The 22,776-nt window shown below is 33.6% G+C and overlaps 1 long non-coding RNA gene across 1 annotated transcript; it reads left to right on the top strand.

Moving 5' to 3' along the window:
- Positions 1-17,209: 17,209 nt before the first annotated feature.
- On the top strand, positions 17,210-18,352 carry LOC144252668 (uncharacterized). The gene is made up of 4 exons (XR_013343034.1): positions 17,210-17,244; positions 17,351-17,477; positions 17,609-17,643; positions 18,275-18,352. It is a non-coding gene; the product is annotated as an uncharacterized LOC144252668 (long non-coding RNA).
- The last annotated feature ends 4,424 nt before the right edge of the window (positions 18,353-22,776 follow it).

Genomic DNA, 22,776 nt, shown 5'->3' with positions numbered 1-22,776 from the left:
AGAGCAAAGGAGAGGAAAAGAGGAATAAGGAGAACTCCCAGACATACAAAGCAGTCTGTATCCTTAGGTCCTGCGCAGCCTCCAGCACATTCTCTATGGCAGCAGTCACTGACATAAGGTCCATAGCACCTGCCATCACATTGTTCTGCACACACCGTCCTTGTCACTGCAGAAGACAGAAATGGGGTCTCTATCAGAGTCAGCCACCAACGAAAACTCCTAAAGTTATGTGCAACCACTGAGAAAAGCTAAGTTCTGAAGTAACAACCCAACCCTGACTCAATTCGGCAAACATTTAATGAGCAAAGTTGGCATTTAGAGCAAAATTACTAAAAACAAACAAACAAACAACAAAAAACCTCCAAAATTATATGTGCATTTATTTTTATATGCTTTCTTGTTTCAGAGAATATTTATAGTGCTGTATAGAAATCATTCAGGTTGGGAAAAATGGAGTCAGCAATGAAATTACTTCAAACAATGTATATGGTAAGGTCCTGTGGGAAAAGGTGGTTCCAAAATTGAATGTAAGACTTTTAATAGTTAATGAGGAAAAGGAAACATTTTCTTTATTCACAATATATTTTACATGAGGAAAACCAAAGAAGGAAGGTAAGAAGACGGAAGAGGTGGTGAAAGGAAGGGAACACTTATAACTTTCACTGGTCTTTTCTTATCCTTCTGTCCAAGCTGTCAGCATCATATCATAGTATACTTTAGTATAAGAAAGGCTATGGACAGTGAGTCAAAATTATAGTAACAAGGGACACAATTATTTTTAGCTCAGTTATTCCACTGAGATTTTAAAGTATTTTTCAAGTACGAATTTTACAGGATATGGGATAGCTCATCATTTCCATATTTCTTTCAACTTTTGTGACTAGTTTTTCTAAGCTTCTTTCACTGCTACTTTACAAAGACTCTGCCTCTTAAACATTAGTATTCCCCAGATTTGGTTTTGACAATTTTCTGTGGGCTACCGGCTCATTCCTGGCCAAAATCATTCAACTCAAGTTGTACGACTTCGAGATCCAAAATGGATTCTCTGTGGAGATACTTCTTATCATAAGTTCATAGGAGATTTTGAAAATAAATATTTGGATCTAGATTTGTGAGTTTGTATCTTGTATTTAGAAATTGAGGTACATTAAATTCTGAAATAAGTGATTTCTTCTATAAATATTCTAGCATACAATTCTACATAATAAAACAGCTTGGCCTATTAATTCACCTTTTAAAAAGTCTCACCTTCTCGGTGAAATCTACTCCTATTTAATGCAGAAGCTTCCCCAAACAACTGTCTCCTGGAGACTTTCCTCTTCTTTCTACTCCTTCTCTTGTCCAGTCTTAGTCATGTTTTTTTTTCTTTTTCCTTCCTTCCTTCATGCCTTCCTTCCTTCTTCCTTTTTCACTTCCTCCTATATTTTTGTTACAGCATCCATCACCATCTAACATGTGTTCCAAATTATTTATTACATTAATTTTATGGTGTATTCCAACATCTAGAATTATACCTGACATTCATGTAATTTTATTTATATTTTATGTATACATTATATATGTGTGTGTGTATATACACATTATAAATACACAAATTACATGTATGCATTAATGTTCATAGTCATATATTGTACTTACATTGATGTCTTTTAACCAAGTGGTGTATTTATTTAGGTGTACTAATTATTCATACATACTATATAAAGCAAATGATTTGCATAGTTTTTTAAAGAGTACATTAAAACATAGCATTTTCTCTTCCAGATGAAATAAAGTCCTTTTGATATATCAAGAGTCACTAACTAAAATAGAAGATATGTGATAAATAAACAAATTATACATTTGAAATAAGTCTCATCACAGGACAGTCTATTAATTTGATTATAGTTGTCAGGCATTAATCAGCTGGAAAATAATAGCATGGAATTGAATCAACAATCATATCCCATAAGTCACATCACATTTTAATTTTAGATGTATATATCTAAGTGTTGATTTCTACTTTTAACTCTATCACCCTTTAAAGTAGTACAGAAAATGTTTCAATTTCCCTTCATTTGTTTACTCTGAACTTCTCTGACATAATAGGAAAGTAATATAGAAAATATTTAAATAAATAAGATAATTAATTTAAATTTTATTTTTAAATTATTGATTAAATGTTCATATTAAAATCATTTTTTGTCATGGGACATTATTTAAACATGGAAATTGGATGTTATGATTATAATAGCACAATCTTAGACTCAATAACAGGTATTGTACTTTATATCTCCTAAAACTTGTATTTTAAAAGATTTAATCATATGTAATGTTAGATATTTTGAAATAGCAATTTCAGCCATATGGTACTCAAATATTTCATTCATATCTAGGACATCTTGATATTCACATTCCATTCCACTTCAGCAACATGCAAAAATCATCTAAGTCATTATCCAAAGGCAAATATATTTTTTAATTTATTTTAAGATATTAAAAGGAAATTTTGGGATTTTTCTCAAAAACAGTCTATAATTGAGTTTTTAAACATTACATTGTATTTAGTATTAAAAATAATACTCTTTAATTCCAAATAAAAATTTTCAAAAAACATATTTGGAAGTGTTGATGAATAAGTAAGCAAAAGAACAAAATGATAAACTTAATTTATAAATAGTGATGAGACAAAGTTTGTAAACATCTTTTTACATTGTTTTATGGGACTTATTTTAGAAATAAAACATTCTCCTTGCACACATCCAACTTGTGAGCAGGGCAAAGGGCATGGCATTATAAAGTAAATCCATTTACCAGAATTTGGTGATTAATAAACATCATTCATTTAATACAGAAAAACTCATCAATCTGTACTCAAAGTTTTTGATGAGAGAGACACAAAACAAAATACAGGTCCTGAAATCAATGAGATAACTCAGCCTCCATAGGAACATTAACATATAATTGCTTTAGCTTTTATTAATTTCCATCCTTGCTGGGATATTTCAATGGAAATGTTTTCGCTGTGTTTGGTATGCTTTCTAAATTGCTTCACTGGGTGCATTAAAATATTTGGGTCAAGTTTTAACTAGCTTATTCATTGCTGGTATACTGCTATGCAGTTAATATAAAAAGTAAAACCTCAGAAGTTAAACTTATATTTGGGTCAATAAACTTGAAATTGGCAATGGGAATTCATTCAAAATATCCATGAGAATCATATGGCAAATTTAAAGAACCAAGTATTCCATGGTAAAGCAATATTGCTGAGAGACTATCACCTCTAAAAACTATAGTATTTGTTAGTAGCATTATCTTACTAGTACCTCACTAATGAAAGCAAAAGTTTAATTACTTCCCTGAACACAATGATATCCAATGTTTTTATTAAAGTTACTCCTTTAGAAAAATATTTATCTCATATGAAGAGCATCAATTTGCAAATGAAATATTCGTTGTTGCTTTCTTTAAATTTTTTTTGTTTTAATTAGTTATATATGACATTAGAATACATTTATGCACTTTGATATATCATACATAGATGGGATATAATTTTTTATTTTTCTGAGTGTACATGTTGCAGAATCATATTGGTCATGTAGTCACTTATATATACATACAGTGATAATGTCTGCTCCATTCTACTATCTTTCTATTACCATATCCCCTCCCCTCTAATCATTTCCATCTATTTTTATCAGTAGCCAAAAGGAAATTACAGTGAAAAGCTGAAAGGTCTATTTGCTCATTAACAGGGAGAGCCTTTATAAACGTTTGCTCCCCATATTTTTGCATTTGACCACTTTCCTCCTTCTTCCCTGTCTCCTTCCTCCTTCCTTTCCTTCCTTCATTGCCTTGAAATAGTTTTAACTAGTACACTGAAGTTACATGTAAGCTTGAGATTCATTGTGGTGTGCTCACATATGGATAGAGAGTAATTTGGACAATTTTGTTGTTCAGTTCTTTCCCCTGCCTGCTCCTCTTCCCTCCCTCTTCATCATACCCTTCCTGTATTCTATGGGTCTTCCTTCTGTTTTTATGAGATAACCTTTATATTCCTGATTTTTTCCTCTCTCTCTAGATTCCATATATGAGGTCAAATACTCGACCTTTGGCTTTCTGAGTCTGGCTTTGGATTGGCTTCACTTCGTCCACCCTGTTATTCTAAACTGGTTTGTATATTATATCATGTCATGGGATCTTTCAAACTTGAATATAAAAATTCTTATACAAATAAAAAAAATCAATTCAATTAGCATCAGTGGGGCACATAATTATCTATTTGTCATAAGCTCCTAAGGAATGTCACTGCTTGCTGTTCCACAAGCTCCATTTTAGTAGTATTTTATTTTTTTCCAAATACATTGACTTGAGAATCACTTAATTCCTAATAAATGAAATTAGCCAGCAATGTACTAAGAGTTTTTTACAGTTTTAATAAGTTGCATAGTTGATTCCAATGCACAGTCTAGAGTTGAGAAACATTATTCTGTCCAGTCAAATTGAGAAAAATCTCTAAGTCATTTACACCATTTGATTGACAGATTAATTATTCTTTGTCTGAAACTTAATCATAATGACTTCTTGCTTTCATTTCCTATTTGTGTTCTTAAGTGCTCTATCACTAATAAGAGATCAAACAAAAATTGATAAGCAAAGAGATAATAAAATTTGGAAGGAAAATGACCTAGATTTGGGACAGAAACATGGCATGGCTCGTTCTGAAGGCAGAAGTGTCAGAAAAATGGAACATATCATTATTAGCATCTCAGGCAGCAGCTGTATGCACATTAGGTATCATGAGGCAACCCCTAATTTCATTGCAAAACATTTTAAAGCACTTATTTCATTTTTCTTTCATTTTATCGCAGTTAGTACTAATAACTCATATCTATGATGCCTATATTATTTAAATTTTTATGAACAAAATTTTGAAAAACCATGCCCAGAAAACACAATATATTAATTAGTATTTCAACTTTAAAACATAATATATTAATTAGTATTTCAACTTTAAAATGAGTGTTTTTGAGGTTACAGTATTTTCAGCTACATACCTGGAAGTTTGAATAAGAATAAAAATGCTTGGGTTAAACAAAGGTGATTTTGGTTGGATGTGAAGAAGAATTTATCGACTATTAGAGTGATAAAAACACTGTAATGAGCTACTGAATGGGTTTCTTGAGTGTTTATTTGTCAGTATTTTAAAGGAAATCTCTCCTGCATGCTTTAGACATCCACTTAATTAAAGGCGGGGGGCATGATGAAATGTTCTCTAGAGGTACCTTTTAGCTTTAGAGTCCAATATTTATTCCTATGAATGGTGAAATGGTTCCTAAAAAAATGAGCAGACTGGGTCACGTAGCACACTTTCAGAAGCTGCCATGACAAGGGTGTACTTGGAGAGAAACAAATAAAACTCACAGACCATCCAAGAACAGGCATAACTCCCCCAGAGCAGGCTGAGAGGTGTGGAAAATCAGGTTTAATGAAACTCACACTAAGGTACACACTGCTTATTCATTCTCCCAAAGGAGACTAGCTAGACACATCTGTATACCAAGGGTCAGGTGGACTTTAAGAATTAAATAGGGAGATACAAAATAAGGTGCCTGGCCTTCCTGCTGCATTCTGATTCAGCAAGTATAGAGAAGGTGCCAGAAAATGTGTGTGTGTGTGTGTGTGTGTGTGTGTGTGTGTGTGTGTGTGTTAAAAACCCCAAGTTTCTTAGAGGGAGATTTTATAAGCAAATATTTTGAAATATCTGCTCAAAGACATTGTCTTCTTCCTCAGAAAAAGCTCCCCCAGAATAGGTAAAACATTTAGATGAAAAGTCAGAAATGGAGATGGGTGTTAAACTGGAATGCTCTTCCTTATTTCCCTAAGTTACAGACTAATTAAGCCAAAAAATGTTGCCAGAGTAAAGCCTTATGATAAAATTGTGTCCTGGTATGGACAGGGAGGAAATTTTTTACTTTTAGGAATTCTCCATTATTTTGACCAACACATAAAGTCTAACATATTGAAGCCTGTCAGGTGATATGAGGTTATATATATATATATATATATATATATATATATATATATATATATATGTAATTTTATGTATATGTATATGTATATATAAATTTTCATGTTTTTAACAGTTAAAGCAGACAAAGTAGAATTATGAACAGGTGTGAAGGTGTTTAGGTCTTCCAAATTCCCATTCTCATAACACAAAAGAAAATCTGATTTTCTTTCATTCCTAATTCCTAATTACACTGATGAAGCTATTGAAAATGAACTGACCAGTGTAAACCACAAGGTGCTCACGACCACAGGTAGTATTTAATCCTACATGCAATAACTGCTTAGTTCACCAGGAAAAATTAGCAAATACCTGATCATCCCTCGCTAAAACTTACATTCAGAGGCAGTTAATACAAGCATGGCCAGATTTTGGCAGGTACTAATTAAGTTTGACCCTTTTCCCAGATAAATCCCTGGTGACCCCAAAGGCTATGCCATGATAATATTGTTAGTGGTGTCAAGGGGGAAAGGGGTCTTGTCTAATCCATTCTTCATCACCAGCCACTTTATCCATTTATTTAATGAAGTTTTATTTAACCTATTTTATTTATAAAGACAAGCTCAATGATTCATCAAGGGACTTTAAAGTTGATTTTAAATCAGACTCTTGGCCATGAGGGAAATTCTCCCTTATTAATAGGCTATGAGCATCACCAAACTTTGTAAGTCAGTATTCAAAGAAAAAAACAATATTGCTCAATTACATCAACTAAAAATAATATTCTTAAGAGTGAGTATGAGCTAGTTTATATATGCCTTATAGGATCATAGATACAAATGCTAAGACTATGGTGGAAGGACATAAATCTGCATGAGAAAATTTTTAAAAAATAGCATCTTAAAAAAGTAACATCTTTAAAAAAATAACATCTTTTTTAACATTATAGTTGAAAGCTGTACCTTCAGTCCGCTAGTAAATTACAGAATGGAGATAACATATTCAAAATTGAAATAATCTTATGATGGACTTGTCACACAGCAAGAAATGTAGAAAAATGATATTAATCATTCAAAGTCACTTTGTCTTACAATAGATCACATCTCAACACCAGTCTTGATTGTAAAATGAAAAAAAAATACTCTATCACTTTCACTTCTTCTAGTTATTTATCTGAAATACTAGTAGAGGAGAATGAAGATAATTTCTATTCTACTTAATATGCATCTAAATTTCCTACTAATATTGTGATGAAAATAATCACAGAATATTAAAATTGAAAAGAAAGAGTCTCATATTGGGTGAAGAATGAATAAGTATCTCTTGAACCAATGAGCTATATTGTCTAAATTTTACATTCTATTGATGAGAAATCTGTTATTGTTATTTGCCTCTGATTAAATTCAAAATAACGTTCACATGTCTCTAAGAGATATCAGTACTCTTCAGGCTTCCCAGGTAGTTTGCAGTTTTGAGGAGGATTCAAAAATCGGACAAACTATTGGTGGGTGTAGAACTGATAGGAGTAATTGAAGATATTGCTAATGAGTAATTGTTATGAATAAATAAAGAGTAATTTGTCCATCAAACCTGTGTATATAAATTCATCTGTGACCAAGCAATTCTGTTTCTAGAAAGAAATCTGAATTATGAAAGAAGGGGCACTTGTGGACAGGTATTATTTTAAAATATCCAATGGTCATAATTGAGGTTAGAACAATGCAACCCAAATGTCCACTAATCAGGAATTGGTTAAGTATAGCACAACCATAACTGGGGGAAATGCTGCAGCATATATAGAAATATGGTTGACCTCTGTATGCTGCAATGAAAGGATTTTAAAAATATGATGTCTGTAAAATAATAATAAGTTATAAAACAATAAGTCTTCTACTACAGTTTAAATCTGGAATGACCCTTGAAGGCTCATCTGTCTAAGGCCTGGCCCACAGCTGGTGGTGCTGTTGGGAGGCAATAGGAATTGGGAGGTGGTTGGACAAAGTGGGTCACTGGGAATTAGCCCCTAAAGGGTATATCTGGTCCTGGTCCCTTCTCCTCTCTCTGTTGCTCTGCTTCCTCCCTGTAATGACCTCTGTCACCCATTTCTGTCATGTTTTGTTGTGCCTCACCTCCAGCCCAAAGTAATGGTGGTGCCAGCTGATCATGGACCAAAAGTTCCAAAACCATGAACCAAAATAAATCTTACCTCCTTTAAGTTGTTTTTCTCAGATACTTTGTCACAGTGACAAATGTTTACTAACATGTAAATCCACTTTTGTAAATAAAAATCTCAACACTTATATGTGCTTTTGTTTATACATGTATGCTTGAAACACACACACACACACACACACACACACACATACACACACACACACACACACACACACACCAAACTTTTATTAACAAGTAATCACTTTAGGAGAAAAAACAAAGGGTGGAAAAAATGTGCTCACTGATGGAGAGACATTGTTATATTTAATTCTATACTCTTGGTATCATGTAAATTTTCAAAAAATGGAAAAAATAACTGTAATGAAATAACCTGTGCATTTGGCAGAGAAGTTAATTATCCCAGTGTCACAGATGAAGAAGTTAACATTTAAAAATATTTAACTACACCATCCTGGGTCAAACAATAAGTTATTATCAAATTGGTTTAAAATTAGTGTCCTGGGACTGGGGTTATGGCTCAGGGTACAGCACTTCCCTAGGACGGGTGAGGCCCTGGTTTCGAGCCTCAACACCACATACAAACAAACAAACAAACAAAAACAAATAAGTAAATTAAATAAAGGCTAAATTCTTTAAAAATATTAGTGTCCTGATTCCTATATAGCATCACATGTCTTGCAGCAAAGACGAAATAAAAGGGTGGGGGGAGAAGTTCAGAAATCATTTTATATGCAACATGTTGCAAATAAAATAATCAAACACAGATCTACTTTACATCTCTAAAAAAGTCTGTTCCAAAGTCAAATTAACTAACATGACTATGAGTGATTATAACAAATACTAAGATATTATTCAAATGTTTTTCACATTTGTGGTTTAAGTCATAGAAATGAGTTGATATATGGTGTTTTATAGAATCTTATATAGTAGTGGTTCTGACATACAAAATTTACAGAGGAGGAAAAAGAACAATAGCTAGGGCCAATTTTCAAGTCTATATCTAAATAACAGTTAAATCAGTGATGCTATAAATGTATGTTTTAAATATATAAGGAAAAACATTTTCATAATAATGCTTTTGTCTTCATAGAACACATCTGGGATTATCTGGTCAAGAAGACAAGCATGTCTGGCTACAAATTAAACGAAGTATCTTTGTAGTGTTTTTCAGGCTTTTAAACCACAATTGACACTACAAATAATGTAATGTACAACATGGCTCAGTATACATATGCATGATGAGAAGTTTTGAGGGATAATATTGACTCTAATTATATGCAAAACATTTTAATATTGTCTTTTCTATTCTACCCCAATCTGGCCGATTTTATTCCAATCTATCTTATTTCAATAAAAACTTAATGTTTGTCATGGTCCATCTGTGAAGGGATTTTACAATCCACTAACGAGTTTCAACCAGCAGTGTGAAAGCATTGCCCAATTGCATGGACAAAGGTCAAATTAGGGAATTAGAAAAATCAGTCTGAGGGCTCCTTTTTTTATATGTGCAGCAAATTAACCTCCTAATGAATTCAGGAGCTTGGAGCCACTAGAGATGAAATTCCCCTTTTCTGAAGTTTCAAGATCACAGAGACCACAGAAAACATTGCACAGTAGTGTCTGACCCATGCCTTCCCTCCCGAATTTTGTCATTGGGACTACTCCCACGGGTTCATTCCTCTCATTCCCACCTCCAAACACTGGAAATCTGGGGTAGTTAACTGTACTTCTACAGAGTAGGTGTTAAACTTGGGGCTAATGCAAAACAACATTTATGATTTTCTTTGGCAAAATATTTATAGAAAATAATATATCTGTAGATATTAGTAAAGAAGTTATGCATTATGAATGTATTGATAAAAGACATTACCATGTCTATGATCTGGACAAACATTTAGAAATCCTCAGAAATTATAGAATATCATGTGACAATAAAGAGGGTGTGATTTATTTGTTGATCCTCTCCTTCTTAAAATTCTGAAATCACATACACATTACACATTTTTAGGAAGTATAAATAACCACAGATGAATTACAGACAAATCATTCATTCTCTTACCACAGCAACACATTTGGGGATCCCCGTGTCCACAGCAGTATAACAGGCAAGAGATCACAAAAGTAACCCAATGAACTCAGTCTTTACTGGGAATTTTCAAGTCCCACAAAGGGGACACATCTCTATACCCTGGAATGCTCTCATCCCCCTTAAGACTCTTTCTCACCCTCTGCAACTTGCCCCTCCAACCTGGCTCCCAGGATGGTCTATAGAAATTATTTATGAGGATTGAAGGAGATGATACATATGAAGCTGTTAGCTGAAATTCAAAACAATTTATTAGGTGATAGGCAGCACCATTGATGACTATAGGAAATAATCTGGAGATGACTCCAATTCTGACTTTACGTAAGAACTGTGCTGAATCAGACAAATTAGTTGACCTCTCTGTGCTTCAGTTTCTTCAGGTATAAAAATTAACAACTGTACTTACTTTATGAAGCTGTTTTAAAGAACATATTATTATTAGAAATTATTGAGTTTGGAATAATGCCTATGTAAATATTGCTGTTGATATAGTCAAGTAATGAATGTTAATTATATTGCTTTATAACTTGGTGTTTTTCAACAAAATATTATATCACTAATATTTTGTTAAAGAAGTATTAATATGCTTCTTTTACAAGATGTTTCAAGGCTCTAAATTACACTATTATATGAGAGAAGCATGGTGGCACAGGCCTCTAATCCCATCAGTGTGGGAGGTGGAGGCAGGAGGATTGTAAATTCAAAGCCAGCCTCATCAACTTAATGAGGCCCTAAGCAAATCAGTAAGAACCTGTCTCTAAATAGAATATATAAAAGGGCTGGGTATGTGGCTCAGTGGTACAGCTCCCCTGGGTTCAATTACCGGAATCCCCCCACCAAAAAAATTTAATAATAATAATGATAATAAATTATACTACTATATGATATCCTCTAACTTAACCCACTTTCTAAAATGTTTATATTATTTGCATTTGCTATTACTATATATATATATATATATACACTGCTATAATACATAATATTTAACATACATCTTGTGTAGTATGTATTAAAATAAATTCCCTAGTCTTAGGAAATTTATATTTCAAATCTTTTGACCATAAATAATCAGTCAATACAATGATGCCTACTATCTATAATCCACCAAGAGCAATTGAGATTATTCCTGTTCTCATACTGTGATTCAAACTAGGAATTACTGAACATGTTTAGTTTGTAAAAATTGTATGTTTTTGATTATAAGGCAAAGCATTGATTTATGTCTGAATTAATATCTCAAATATCACTGAAGTATTTTTAAAATACAAACTACTATTGTAGTTAAAGTGACCTTTTCTTTCTTCTTTATATCTTTTATGTCAGGTTTAAGAAGACCTTCATCATTCTACAGATAAATTAAAGACAAATTATTCATTCTCTTATCACGTCACCTGTATGTTTTCCTAGTAAATCAGTTATTTTGTATTTTTTAAGCTGTTAGTCCACACTCCATGTATAATCTGTAGGCTATTTCATGCCTTTCAAATTTAATCTACCATCGTTTTTTGTTTTATATCAGGGATCTAACTTCATTTTAATCCATACATTTGACATTTGCTCCAGCACTATTAATTGATTAATCTATGCTTTTGAATATGTTTTAAATATGCCAACCTTACAAAAAAAGTAAGTTTCTTTGCAAACTTTAGCTTTCACCTTGGACTTCCTGTTAGATTCCTGTTGAGCAGTTTCATGCTGAAACCCATACACAGTGTTTCAATAATTACTACCTTCAATGTTTTAATACCTGGTGCAGAAAATCCTTTCACATAGTTTCTTTTCTTTTCTTTTTTTTTCTAAATGCTTGCCTCTTTAATTAAATTTCGTTTTTCAGAGATACTTTAAACTATTTTTTTTAGTTAAAATGAAACCATTCAAAATTACTTTGATATGGTTAAAAGTATAGCTTAATTTTATAAAAGCCTTTTCATAGTATACATTATCCACCATAGTATATAATTCTTCACTCACTTAAGTTTGCTGTTCTGTTGTGAAATACAGTTGTAACATCAGAGTCTGTCTTTCTTTCTATCCCTTCCTCTCATCCATGTTCTACTCAATGAAATTATGTATATTTTTCCCCTCACTTTAGAGGATAATAATTGCCCTGGTTAACAAGCATTCAAGCTCAAGAAATAGTGAAATCAGATGAAACCTGAAGGTATTCCTGTGATCACAATGCTCTATCAGATCTATTGTAACAAAATTTATGGGCAAAATGACTTCAGAGAAACTTCAAATAACTGTCTCCAATGAGGTAGCAATATGCAAAAATAAATTTTTAACAAAATATCTAGGTTTATTATTTATAAACTAACATAAGGACTATTTCTTTTGCAAATGCCCATGGTAATGGAGAGAAGCAGCCATGATAATATTATAAATTTTAAAATAATATTTAAATTTATATTGGCCTAAGATATAGAATATTAAAATATCCTATTTAGAAATGCACATTTATTGTAATTGTCCAAATGTGACTTGACCCTGGTATGTGGCCCTGTATCAAGTCACCCCTTCTTAGCCTCTTTTGTCTCTGTGCTGCTTACTTGATTCATCCTCCAACCAAACCAACCAATTTGAAATAGAAGATATACGCCTCATATTAATGCTAAGCAGAATAGATATGTTCACTAGATTGCCACATCCCCCAGCCATTGGGGGTGGTATGCAAGTGTGTGCATTCACAAGAATCAAATCTTACACTTCTTTCCATTTCTGTAGCAAACGCTGAATTTTGCTTATCAGAAGCATGTCACATATAGAAATTTTGAAAAATTTTCCTTGATAGTCAAAGATATTTACTCTAACAGCCAATAATTTTGTTGCAAAGATATAAACAATTATGGATAAATTTCATCACTATATCACTATCAGAATAACAAAATCCTTATATCGGTAGCACTTCCAGATACTTCTGTCCTTCTTAAGGTGCTCTTAGTAATCTAATGTGGAATATTCACTTCTGATTTTTCTGCTTAGATTATCTACCTCTGCCATGCCCCACAGTTTGCATTCTCTTCAACCTCTCAATATCTGTATTTATGTCATCAATATCTACATATTCCATAACTGTATTATGTGGGAAGACACCTGTGAAATGTGTGTGGACCAGATCAGCACTGAAGCCACTGAGTGGGAAGATCTGGTATCTGGGAACTCCCAGCAGCACCCCTGCTGATTTTGAGATGGCCCAATACATTGTGAACTCCCACCGCAGCATTGCCAAAGGTCCCAGGCAACACTGCAGGTGGGAGTGACCCCTTCCAAGCAGCCTACCTGGCCTACTCTACCCTGTGTTTGAGAAGAACTTTCTATGGTGCTCACTGATGGAGAAACATTGTTATATTTAATTCTGTACTCTTGATATCATGGACATTTTTTTTAAATGGGAAAAAAACTGTTATGAAATAACCTGTGCATTTAGCAGAGAAGTTTATTATCCCAGCGTCACAGATGAAGAAGTTAACATTTAAAAATATTTAACTACACCATCATGTGCCGATGATCTGTGCTGATATAAATAAACCAAGCACAGGATCATTTCTTTGTTAGTAGCTGCACCTGTCTGTTCAGTTGGCCCATGACTACCCCCAATCTGAAAACATATTTTTTTGTGTTTCCAGTAGTTATTTCACAGTACTATTTTCTCAGCTTTTATTTCTCAGCCAGCCCATCCCTCAGGAGGGGAACCCATTCCCTTGCCCACTCGGGGAGTATGAGAGAATAGCATGTATACCCTGTACAAACAGCTAATCAACATGAATGTACACACACACGCTGTGCAAGGAAGCAGGCACAGAAATCAACTTTTCTCAATGCTTTCACTATGTGGATAAGGGAATTTGGGAAAACTGAAGTTCTTAAAATTGAGTTAGTTTAGAGGCACCATTGCATCTCTAGTGCCCTGATGTTCCCAGTTCAATATTTTCTTTCACCTTTGCAAACATTCCTTATCTTTCTTTTGCACCCCACCCACATTATTCCCAGAAAACAGTTACAGATTTATGCAGTTCCTTTATACCCTATGGGCCCTTAGCAGGGCATTAAGCAATGTCTCAGAAATAACACTAACCTGTAATATCTAGAATAGTTATGATAAAAGTATCTCCTGTCATTAAAATGGAAACCATTCTCTTCTATCTTTGAGGAAAGTCATCAGTTTACAACAAAGCTGATCAATTTGAGTGAGAATGAACAGCATATCAGTGGAGATTTTTTTTCTCATTTTCTTCAAGTAAATTATTCAGTGATGGTTAGAAATGTTAAATGTGTACAAGTAATTAGTCCATTGTAATGTTTCCCTTAATTTTACAATATCTTCAGAAATTATAAATTCAAAAAAAGGAGAAAATAGAAAATAACTGAAATCAATAAGAAGGCTTGTGGACATGCAAAGTTATTAGTAAAATACAAGAGTTTTAATTAAAGAAGCTGGCTTCTTACAAAGGCAGGCTGCTCTGCTGATTGATCAGGGGTGCTGGCTCAGCTCTTTCTCTTTCCCCCATTAGCTCCCCCTTGCTTTTCTCTGCTCTAATGGGATATTTACCACATCGGCACCTTCTTTTTAAACAGCATTTGTTCCACAAAGACTGCAAACACAGTTACACTGCAGACAAATGATGTGTGGATGCATATATGCAAGTATAATTAGTGTATTATCTTCATAATTTGTCATTCTGATTTCAGAATCTACAGGAAACTTTTAATTATCATGGAAAAAACAATAAAATTGAGCTGCTACTTTTTTAATGAAATTTTGAGGAACAAAAATATATAATCATTTCTTGTGATTTCAAAGCAGTTCCAGATATAGGACAAATGTATGAAATTACTTACATGTATCTCTCAAGACATTCCTAAGAATGAATAGAATTCATAAACCAGGTTAAGGATTTAAGCTTTTCCCTCCTGTGTTATTAAAAGAAAAAACTTTTAATATATTGTCACTGTTGAAAGTAATTTTCTTCATGTTCGTGCATAATGTTATAGAGGAAAACTGTAAAATAATTTCTAAGTTGCCCTAGCATATTCTATGTCTTTATAGAAACGATGTGTAATATAAAGCATTGTCTGAAACAAGGTTTTATTTTGCTAATATAGTGATGCCCCCATTTACAATGATCTACAATAGAATAAATACAATGTCGGTATTTGTTTCTGTTCTATTTTTAATTTAAAAAAATAAGATTTTGGAATGATCTGCCTACAAAGTATATTGTAAGTAATTAGGAGTATATTCTGTCACAAGAAGTTTTCCTTTGGTTAAAATAATGCATTAGCCTTAATCAATTCAGTGACAATTAACTGGGCAGAAGTAACAATCTATCCATTGGTCCAGTAGTTGAAACATACATGTCTTTGTTAATTTTTGTAATATAATATTTTAGTTTAGGAGACAAATAACTTTTGTAACCTGTCACCAAATGCTCCTACATTTTTCAGTTTGGAGTTACGAAATATCATTCTTAAAGCAACTTGGCAGACTGAGTAGAATATTGAGTGGTTATCAGCCTAGAAGATTCTAGTTAAAAAATATGCCACGGAAGATAATAACTATGACAACTTTTATATAAAAAGTAGGAAAAGGTTGAGAAAAGAAGGTCATATTTTCATGTATTCTTTTGTCCCTTCTCCTCACTCAAAATGCAGTGACTAACGGAGATGATACTGGGCCTGGGAGGACAAAGGAACGTGTGAAATGAAACCAGCACCCTTCCTGTTATTGTGGACTAGAGAGAGCTGGCCTGATACTGTGCTTAAAGATAAAAAGGGACAAGAAGCATCTATTTTAAATGAGATAAGTGTGCTTCATATATCTTGCAGCAACATAGATAACTTTGTTCCTTTAATCATTATTATTTATTTCTTAAAGCTTAGTTTCTTTCACACCTACACCTATGGAGCTCAGACTTCAGGACTCCTGTTCCTATGAATAGAGAGAGTTGTCATTCTTACCAGTAAGCCTGCTAAATAATACTTCTATAAGCTTCAGACTTCACATAGCAGATAAGTTTGTCTCCCCTGACATGACTACATTAATCCACTGAATCAATTTACTTAAGCTGTGCTGTGGAGCAATGCGGCCATGATTTAACTGAGCTTAAAAGTACTTTCAAGTTAGAGTCACTGCTTTACATGTAATACAGCTCTCACTATCGCAGACTAAGTTGTATTTTGACCCTTTGCGGCTATGTGAGAAATGTTCTTGTCAAATTTATAGGGTCAGGATGCTCAAACATCAAAAAGGAATTAAAGAGAATGAAATCAAGTTGCTTCAGAACATTAGACTCACGATTAAAATAGTAAGAGTAGTACATTCGGTAAGATTCTACAGGCATCATTTAATAACTTTAATATTTAAAAAGTTCTTTAGGTTGCCAAAGATTTTGAAAACTAATTTATTTAAATTAAAAAAATCTTAAGTTTTTAGAAATAAATAGTTTAGAAATAGCTGATGGATCCAGTTTACAGTCTGATCATTATTGAATTCTATCAAGGCACAATGACACACTTAAAGTATAGAACATGCAGTCAAACTAACTGTGACACTCAACCTGTACACAAAATAAGTTGTACAGTGTTACTAAATTATGCTAAAATTTCACAAAATTCTACTAAAATTTCTGACTGAAAAGTTTGCATAGTGAGCCAGTGTAAGCTGTCAATTTATACCACCCTTCTATTTCACTATTAAGAACAAAAACATTTTCTTCATTTCTGCTACTTAAAACTTCTGCCTCCTGCAGACCTCTCCTCAAGCTCACTGTGGTAAACAGAATCTTTGCTCCCATGTCTCTATTTGGAGATGGCTTTAACGCTCTGGCTCTGTACCATTGTTTGGTTGCATCCTAACCACTCATTCATTGCCATGAACTTTGCCCCAGAACCTGAGCCATATGTCATTACCCCTGACTTCTCAACTTTAGTGACACAGAGGACAATTCCTAGCACACGTGCAAAGAGAGAGAAGAGTGAGAAGAGTTCAGCAGTGGTAAGTTTGGATGAGTGAAATAATTTTGTTTTCCTTACTTTAGTTTCCTTTTCCAAAGTGATGAACTTTTAAATACTCTTTTCTTCTTTGCCTAATATATTGAAAGTCTCAAAAAAAGCATCATCCATAAAAATCAGGAAATATTTGGAAAAACATGAAGATGAATACCTCCAGAGAAGCTCACTAAAGGAAATTTATTCCAATGATTGACAAAGAAATAATTTGTAAATAAGGTGAGACTATGGCTTTCAGATCCTAAAATGCACATGTATAGGATCAATCAACAAAAAGCAGAATATTCTTGAAAACTTGCACAACATACTTACTGTTGCTGTTTTTTGTTTGTTTTTTAAATTGAGTCAAGGTTCAGATAGAAGTTTATCTCAAGTGGGCCTCGAGGTAAGTAGGATACTTCAATTAACAAAACAGTCATTGTGAATCTAAAGGAAGCCTAGACAACTTTAAATTTAAAGTATTGATCATGTATGTTACTCTTCTATGGGATAAATGGGTGTCTCATATCACTGTAGAATCTCTGAGGAGGTTAAATTTTCAAAAAAATAAAAAATAAAAATAATTCTAAAATTCAGGTCTTTCAATAAGTTTGTCTTTTAGTAGTTCCAAAATACATTTTGCCTCAGTATGCTGTGCTCTTTAAATATGTATAAGTAATTCATCTTTCAGGAAGCTCAGCCAGGGAGAGAGACTGGGAGCCAATGTCAAGGGCAAGCAGCCTCCCCCTCACTCCAGGGCTTTTGCTTTTCATTCCCCAGATGCTGGGTGTCAGGAGACTTCACAAGGTACAACTGGCCCACAGGAGCTTCTCTCTCACCTCCATTCATTCAGATTTTAAATGGATTCAGTTTCCTGACTTACCTCCTCTAGTTTATTATGCCATCAGCTATTATTTATTGGGTCCTTAATACATGCCAGGAAATACTTAAATATTTCAACTGTATTAGGGCTTTGAATTTCATTCTAAAGAAAGCCACCTTCTGAGATGATATGTGTAATTCTCTCCATTTTATAGATGTGGTAGCTGACTTTTAAAAAGATGAAGGTGCTTGCCCATAACAGAAAGTGGGAAGAACTGGAGTTTGAATCATCTGGCTGATTTCATATCCATTGCCCTCGATTACTGAAAGCAATGTGTAATTCAGTAGGGGATATAGGAGACGGTAATATCTTCAGATGCAGAACACTTAGAAATCCTCAGTTTGAGTTATGTTTAACAACCCCTTTAATCATATCCTCAGCTTTTATTTCTCCAATTGTAAAATGAGGTTAGTGATAACTGTCCTCTTTAGCCCACAGAAAATTCACTTAGAATGAAGTTTTAAATGGAAATGTTTTTTATAAATTATAAAGATCATTGCTAATGTATATTACATTAAAATTCATACTTGTATATATTTGATACATATGCATGTTGAATTTAAGTCTGACAGACTGTGGAATAGGCACAGTGATCATTAACTGAGTGTGAGGTTATACAGAACTTAATTTCTATGTAGAAATTTCAGATGAATTAAATGATTTTGTGTTTGATACTTTGATATAGAAATTATGGTCTGAAATTTTTCATAGACAAGACTTTTTCCCATTCCACTTGATGGCAAGCAATAAACTCTACTATATGTCTAGAAGAACTAGCATTTGGTAAGGCATCTATGGATAGAAGTGTACCTGTTCCTCGTGAATGCCAGAGTACCAGGAGGCAAAAGTATAACTGCTCCATTTGCATTGTACAAAGTACATGTAAAATGAGACAAAAATGAAATTATTTGATTATTTAAATTCTTTTAAAATATTTATCATTTTAAATTACTTATTATTTAATTATTTCATTTATTTTCACATTTTTTATTTGTTAATAGTCTTATTGAACGTATTACTTCTAATAGTGTTATTATGTACGACTTCTGGTCTAGAGGAGATGGTATAGACTTCTTTCTCCCTGCCCACTGCATTCAACTGTAAACTCTGAAAAGAGCGAAAGAGGTAACCTCTGGCAAAGGAGATATTCTAAAGTGTGGTAGGAGGAAGGCAGTGGGATTTTGGACCTAGCACTGGAGGAACAATACAGGGATTCTTAACCCACCTCCTCCCAAAGAGGAGAAAGAGATGTTTATCCACATCAGTGTTTCCAAGTGCCCTCATCCCCTGGAAGTAAGTTCCTTAACAGCCATTGTGTCTCACCCAAACTAGCTGCCCACAGCGAAGGAGCTCTGATTCCTCTGCAAAATAAAGCAGGTAAGTCTGCAACAGCTTATTCTCTGCTTTGACAACTCAGAAGTGGTTTTTTTTTTCATGAAAGACTGGAGATCCTTACACACTTCAGTAATTCCCATGGTTACTTGTCACTTCATTACAAAACACTGTGATGAGTCTTCATTATTTTAGAGATCTGGACTTCTTACAATTGGCCACATCAGTGTCATCTCAGCATTGTGCACTCCTTGGTTTTGACTTCTCTGCTATTAAAACATTATCTCCAAACATTGTAATGAATGAAATTCACACGGCAGTCTAATCTTACTTTAGAATCCTGTTTAAAACATTCTTGTCAAAACACTCCTGCCATAAAATATTGTTTCTATTAAATAAGTTAATTTAAATCTAAACTGAGATACTATTTTTCATCTAATCCTGTGACAAAGACCCAAAAGATGGATAATGTACTGCTTTGTCCAGGGAATAGGGAGACAGGCAATCACGCACATCCTCCTGGCAAAGGTAATTGTTAGCAACCACAACAGAGAATAAGATCTCTGTGGTGGTGATCTCTATCAAATTGCAAATACACCTATCTTTGACCCTACAAATGCCATTTCTAAGAATACTGCAAATAATTCATACACATAAGGATAGGTTGAAAAAACAATGGCAGTATAACCACTCCCCATGGCCCATTTGTTAAAGATTTGGTCCCCACTCCTGGTGCCATTAGATGATAGCAGAACATATAAGAGGTGGGGCCAAGTGGGAAACTTTAGGTTATTGGGGGTGGCCCTCAAAGGCCACTGCCAGGCCCAGGTATTTTCTCTTTGACCCCACCATGAAGAGAACAATGACATAAAGTCTTGTAACAGCCAACAGGGCCAATCACTCCTGGAGTAAGAACTATAAAATTATGAGCAAAATAAATCCACTCTATTTATAAGTTTATTATTTTGGTATTTATTACAGAAACAGAAATAACACATAGTACAACATGCAAAGCCTGCTAATATCTGAGTAAAAAGGAGTGGGATATGTATACATATTTCCTTGAGTATGTGTAAATTATCTTTGAGAAGAATATACCAAAATTACCAATACTAATTGTTGCCTATCTAGGGTAGCTAAGGGACCAAAGAGGGATACAGGTGAAAAGGTACTTCTTACTTTATTCTATTATATTTTATGAATTTTTGATATGAGAATGCTCACAAATTTTAAAAATAAACTGAAGAAATCATTTTCCATTGAACATATATCATCTTTTACTTCTTCCTTTGGTGCTTGAAATAAAGCAATTCTCTTTGTCTTTTTGTTGTTGCTGTTATTATTATTGTTATTCAAACAGAATCTAGCAAACATCATGAACTGAGACAAATTAAAAATCTCTAAACTTTCATTCAATACTTTAACAACCTTCCACAATATATAATATTTGTATGTAAAAATCTCCAACAATATTTTCTGTCTTCTATGCTCATAAAGTAATATGTACTATTGTCACAATAGTGCTTTTCAAATAGTATTCTAGTCATTGTTATTGCAGCAGGAAAAACAAGTATTTACCATTTGTACAGGGCATTTTGTTTTCCATTTATTTTATTTTATTTATTTATTTTGAGTACCAGGGATTGAACCCAGGGGCGCTTAACCAACTGAACCACATACCCAGCCTGTTCTTTTACTTTTTTACTTTTTTTTTTAATTTTGAGACCGACCGGGTCTCTGTAAGTTGCTTAGGGGCTTGCTAAATTGCTGAGGCTGGCTTTCAAATTGCAATCTTCCTGCCTCAGCTTCCCCAGCCACAGAGATTACAGGGGTATGCCACTGCACCCAATTGTTTCCATTTTTAAAGAAACCATTTATACCTAAGATTGGTGAAAGCTCCTGGGGTTAAAATGGCTTATGACTTTAAGCATGATGAAAATATTAGATATTTGTCTCTATACTCTGTGTGGTTTGATTTTAAATGCCTGAGCAATGAGGTTAGCTTCATATCTATCTTACCTAATGATTAGTTCAAGAAACATACTCTCAGAGCAAGATTTATGTTAACAATAGGGAATCTACATGCATCCCTCACTTAGTTTATAACCCCTGTGCCTAGAATAGTGCCTGGAATATAGCAGGTACACAGTATCCTTTTTGCCCTTTATTTTTCTACCAATGAATGGTAATATAACTGCTTGGGAAAAATACTGAAATATCTATTTTACCTAAAGTTGAATTAATATAATTTTGCTCACATTTTGGATTGTGTACTTCTACTGACATACAAATTCTGAAGTCCTAACTAATACCAACACAGTGATGCTGTGAAATCATTAACCTAGAAATTTCAAACAAATATAAGAAGCAACTACATATTATCTTTCATTTGACCATCTCAAACATTTTTTTAATACTATTGAGTACTTACAGGTCTGACAATGATTTTCTGTTGGTCCCCAGCATCGGCCAGTACAGGACTTATGGCAACGTCCACCTGAAGAAGAGGAACAAGGAGGAAAGAAGGTCATGTATGTTTTAATCTTTCACTCCTTGATGAGGAGAGACTGCCCAAGGACATATCCCTGCTCTTTCGAAAAATTTTATGTCATACTAGAGTTGAGTCCTAGTGCTGAAAATGCTCACTTAAGTAGCAAAGCTTGAATATTCTATCTTTGACTCTACAAATGCCATTTTAAGAATACTGGATCTTCCTGCATGTTTGTCAAGAACTGTGAAGGGTCTGAGGTTTTACTTCACATGCAAATTAACTTGGTACAATTTTGTGGATGCTGAACGATGACATGAGACTCTTGGCTCAGAGCAAAAGACTTTAGTATTCACAATAAAAGCAGTAGTCAGAGTAAAAAAAAAAGAATACTAGAAATAATTCATACACATAAAGACAGATTGAAAAAAACAATGGCAGTATAATCACCCCCATGGCCCATTTGTTAAAGATTTGGTCCCCACTCCCAATGCCATCAGATGACAGCAGAACATGTAAAACTGAAGTACAGTCTTGTGGTATTCAAAATACTCTCAACATTTTATATGAAAAAGAAACAAATATGTTTGAAATATTTCCCAGAAAGTCAAAAGTAAATTGTTATATTAAATAAATTTCACTTTGCTAAAGATTTTGGTTGTATTGATCTCTTCTACTTGGTATAATTTCAAAAGTTCACAGCTTACTGATTCCAGTAGATATTACAAATTAAGTTAATTGCTAAAAAGAAATCAAGTTTATGAAAGCGAGAATGTATTCTTTGAAACACATGACAAAACATCAGAATAAAAGGCAAAATCAAGCATTTAAAAGAG

The sequence above is a fragment of the Urocitellus parryii genome, unplaced genomic scaffold (assembly GCF_045843805.1).
Source record: "Urocitellus parryii isolate mUroPar1 unplaced genomic scaffold, mUroPar1.hap1 Scaffold_49, whole genome shotgun sequence".
NCBI classification, from domain to species: Eukaryota; Metazoa; Chordata; class Mammalia; order Rodentia; family Sciuridae; genus Urocitellus; species Urocitellus parryii.
This window is presented reverse-complemented; position numbering and strand designations above follow the sequence as displayed.